The sequence below is a fragment of the Gavialis gangeticus genome, unplaced genomic scaffold (genome assembly GCF_001723915.1).
Source record: "Gavialis gangeticus isolate Ggan-Ray unplaced genomic scaffold, GavGan_comp1, whole genome shotgun sequence".
Taxonomy (NCBI): Eukaryota; Metazoa; Chordata; order Crocodylia; family Gavialidae; genus Gavialis; species Gavialis gangeticus.
Window position 1 is genome coordinate 23,695,331 of NW_017728994.1, and position 5,160 is coordinate 23,700,490.

The following is a 5,160-nucleotide window of genomic DNA, read 5'->3' on the forward strand; positions in this document are numbered from 1 at the left end:
AAAAGCGCGGAGCGGGGGGGGCATGTGTGTGGGAAGTGTTGCCAAAATTTAAGTTCTCTTAAGAAGCCCGTATTTCACAGGATGCAAGTTTATCTGGAAACATATATTCCGTACTGAAACTTCAAATGATAAGTGCCATGAATGACATACGTGTCCAAACAGGAGCTCAGAAGTATCCTGTATTTCTTTGTTTGGCACATGGCAGCCTCTGATCTGTTTCCTATCTTAGCTACATAGGGGTGGTGATCATCACTCTAAATATCTAGGTGTGGAATATATATTTAACAAGAATATTTAAAACACCTTGATTCTAACTGTGTTCTCACAAGTGTTCTGTTCAGCCACTTAGAACTTGCTTTATTGCAGGAGATATCTGTGGTTATGCCAAACGGTGCCAATGGCTTGCTTGTTATGTGCATGTAAGTAAATAGGTGGTAGAAAAGATACTAATATATGATGCTCATGCCTTGGTTTTGCAGGATAATAATGCTGGGGTCCAGCACAAACTTCTCTGGATCTGTTTACACAGTTATGTTAACGTTATGGGTCATTAGCTTGTTAAACAGTAAAGATTTGTGCAAGGTGCTAGAGAGAGGAAATACCCCATATAGCTGCTTTAGGGAATAGGGCATCAGTGGTTTGAGGAAACCTATAGCACTTTGTTGGCACTGTTGTTCACAGAAATGGCACATGTTCACATAGTTAAGAAACAAATCATGCTAAGCAAATACCCTATTTCTACTTCAAATAGGAAACTGACATCATGCCAAACCAAAAATCTGGGTGGTTTCATGATACAAGTATGTCATGCTCCAATGGGACTACTCACATGTTTAAGTCTTTTCTTACATTGGTTTCTACTTGTACAAATCTATGTATTAGTGGTAAGTAGATTAATTCTAGCTTAATAAACATAACCAAACATATGCCCTTAAAAATGGTTATGGAAACTTTCATCCTTTGACTGAAGTAAATAGCCAAAAATCAGGGCCTTGTGAATTGTTCTGGTCAGGAGGAGACAAAGTTGATGATGGAGTCAGGTATTTCTCTGATTCAACTTGGGGAGATGGTGGGGGGGGTTGTTTTGTTAGTCATATTTTCCTGAACACGAGAGGAATTAAATACACCAGAGGTAGTTTTTTTTTTCACAGTTTTTTTGTTTTTTGCCCCCAATTCTTTCAGCCAGCTCCTGGCCTACACACACGTTTAAGCTCAGCTTTTCTCCATACATTGTGCTGGGTTCATGTTGTATTGACATTTCCTTGTCTCTGTGATGCTCCTTTTAGTTTCCACAACTGAAGTTGGGGGTTGCGGGTTTGTGTGGGTAGGTGGGTCTTTGCACACATGTACACATTCTCCAAAACAGTACCTAGGAAAGGAATGCCTGCCCTGATCTTTCAAAATCCTGAGCAGTCTTACCTTGGCTTTTTTTTGCAAAGGGTTGGACAGGGAAAAGGAAAGAACTTGCATCTGCTGGATGGTCTCTCAGGCCTTGTCTATATTACAGACTTCTGCTGGAATAACTATGCTGGCTACAGAGTGTGCAAAGGCCAGACAGTGTAGCCAACATTTCTCCAGCAAAAATTGGCAGATTATCTGTCATTCAGCCAAGCTGGATGACTCTGGAAAAGAAATAGGCCTTCTGTCCGTAGAGCTGCATCTATACCAGGGGGACAGGTTGGCATATGTATGTTGCAATTAAAGTAACAACCCTGTAGGGTAGATTATAGCATGCCTCACAGCCATCTTTAATGAAGGGTTCAACCAGTTTCAACAAGTAATTTACATTTGGGAGATCTGAAGGCTATGAAAAGGGAAGTCATAAAATATGGACTACACCAGTAGTGTAGTATGGATAATATCCACACAATATCCCTTTCTCTGCAAAACAGGGGCTCCTGCTTGCTGAACAGAAACCCAAGCAATGCGAGCAGAGGTAGATACAGAGGGGGTGCAGTGGTGTGGATATACCCTCCCTTTCAGACCATGCTGCAGAAGCAGCAGCCAGGAACTTTTTGTCTCCGAATCAGGCGAGAATCCCCCCATTATGTGCTCAGTGGTACATCTACTCCCTTCCCATTCCCCACCCCTCCCCTGCCTGCTGCTGCCATTGTCCCCACTGTCTCTGGCTGCCCCAGGAGCAGGGAGAGCTCCAGAGCCACTCCTGCCCTGCTCCAGCTGGGTTATAGGGGGAGCTGGGCTCAAGTGGGGATAGCGGTGGCAGCAAGGGTGGTAGTGACAGCAAGCAGGTTCCTCTGCTTTGTTTGGTCCCCTCAGGTGTTTCCTGTAAGCCCAGGAGCAGAAGGGGAATCCCCCCACTGCTACTGCCACTGTCCCCAGCTGAGCTCCCCCTATCTCCAGGACAACTAGAAACAGCAGCAGCAGTGGGTTGGAGGGGTGGTGAATGGGAGAGGAGGGAAGAAGATGGGCTGTGCTGCTGAACATGGAGGGGAAGAGAAACACTCACTCATAAAAGCTGCATAACTTTTAAAGACTAGTAATGGGACAGAGGTTGGAAGTTCCAATTCTGGCACAAATTTCCCTAGTGTCTGGGGCACATTTAGATCCCAAAGTCAGTTCACCTACTAAGTAGTCTGGGTCTAGAAATGAATTCCTCATGGGAGTTGGATTTGGCTGGGGCCCCATCTCTGGATCTTTACTTTTAAACACACTTTTCACTAGTTCATAGTAATTTAAAAAAAAATCAGTTTTAAAGAAGCCTGTAGGTTTTTTGTTTAACTACCTGATTAAACAAACCACACATCCTAGTACCAAACTGACTGGAGTCTCTGGCCTAAACCACAGCTTTAAAGTTCACATGCAGCAAAGAGCTGGGATCAAAACACATACTTGTCTTTAAAGTGTGGGTAGTCCCCTTGACTTTGAGTCCATTGCTGTATGGAGAGTTACACTGGCACATGACTCCTTTGCTGTATCTGGACTCCTTCCAGAAGCTGTTCCTTCACTACACTTCTTCCTTGTGTGGTTGCATAATGACACCTAGTGGAGAGGTGATGGTGAATCTCTATTATTTATTTACATTGCTTTGATGTCTCTGGAGTGCAGGAACTCAGTGAAGAGGGCTGAGCATTTAAAATTACATTCCTCCACTCACAACAGAATCAGCTTACCCATTGCACAACCCTCTCAAAGATGCATAAGTGGGGAGTGGGCAGGAATATGACTTTTATGTATTACCTAAAGCCCATTACCTGTATTTCACCCATTGACTCCTCAGTCTACATCTTCACTAACTGCCTATCTTGTATGCACACCAGCCCAGCCTTTGACTTCTTTACTTCTCATTCCATCCAGGAAGAGCTCACACCAACTGCAGAGGCTTCCTCAGCCTGATGAAGGGTTTTTGAACCCAAAAGCTTCCTTAAAAATTGTTTTCCAACTATTTAAGTTGGTCTAATAAAAGATATCAGATTCACCCAAAGAACCTTGTCTTACCTAAAGCCCAATAATTTCACCAGTGGTTAGCAATTTTGGATGCCCAACTTACTGGGGCATGGATTTCAGAAAATGCTAAGGCGGCCATCTGAAAACCTGGCCTCTGCATGGCGTCACAAATTGGGAATCCTAAAATTGGGGTGTTCAAAAGTCTCTAGTCACTTGACAATTTAAGGCACTTTTAAATTAGATAAGGGTAATAGTCCCTCTTCAGTGCCTAGCAGGCTACTTAAAATAGATATACCTCCCTGTCTAGCTCCAGGCTTCTGACTCCTTGTTTCTAGTTTCCTTCCTCCTGACTGTTGCTCCTAGTGTCCTTAGCCCTTCTGGTTTATTCCTGGTTTCATGCTTCCTGGTTCCTGCCCTCTGTTTCTGGTTCCAGACTCTATTCCCGACTCTTGTGTTCCAGCTTGTTCTGCTAGCTCCTTGACTCCTTGTGCTCCAGACCCCCGTCTCTGGCAGCCAGCTCTTAGACTCCAGTTTAGCTAGGTGATCACTAACACCCTCATCCCTTGCAGCTTTAGCTGCCTACTCCAGACCGCTTGACTTAATGACACCAGTTTGGATCTCCGCCTCCTGTTTCTGACACCCTCCTTGGTCTGTGGTTCTGCTCAGGGTGACTACCTATGTCTTGGTCCATTATAGACCTCAACCTCCTGACCCATCTGCTCCTGCCTCTAGTCTGCATCCTTGCTTTCCTGACTGTACCCATTTCTGATCCCGTTAGGCTCAATCTTCAGCTGTCTACATTGTAGTCATACCCTTGCCACCACTTGTTGGTTTCACTGCCCTCACCTTTTCTATCCCATCTGTCCACATGAGCAGATTTGGGGGGGGGAAGGGAGGGGGGCAAGTGCATGGGAGAAAAATGGAAAGAAAAGGGAAAGCTAAGTGTTTCAGACATTTTAATTCTTGTAAAAATGTTTCAACCAGTAATAATGCTCAGCAGCAAAGAAGTCCTGTCTGATCACACACACTTAAAACCAAACTTTACAGGTATCCACTGTTTTACAAAAGTCCAGCTCTGTGTGTCGAAGGAGCTTGATTTCATCCACACTAATTTTTAAGGATTTTCCATTAAACTTTCATTCTAGTCTATCAAACCGCTCCATCTTCATAGAGGCCCGTCTACCAGAAATGGTACCTTGGTTCGAACTTATGATGAGACTGCTAACTTCATTCAGAGCATACAAAAGATACTATTTCCTTCACTTAACTCAAGGCACCTGACCTGGTGCTGTTCGAACTTTTCTGACAAATTTTCACTCTTGGCCTGAACCCAGACATGGACAATCCCAGCCTCTAAAAGGGATTTTTTTTCTTTTAAGAAAGTTATAAGTAAAGAAGTGAAAGGGAGGGATTGTGACTATCAAATGGAATTTAACCTTGCCTATAGAATCTGCTACTGTGGAAGCTGTACATAGTACATTTATCTCAGGTACATGTACAGTATGGGGACATTTTAGTTTTTCTCCATAGATAAAGGTGGGGCCTAAATTTGATATTTAGAACAGCACCTGACCCTGACCACAAAACCTTAGTTTGGAAGCTGCTGTTAGTTCCAATTTCTCACCTAATAATGCACATTCATAACTATATAAAACCAAACACAAATGAGAATAGTTTTAATTTTTTCTAAAACAGCATCCTTTAGAAGAAGAATTTAAAATGATAATACATAATTGTAATTTTCTCTTTATTTAT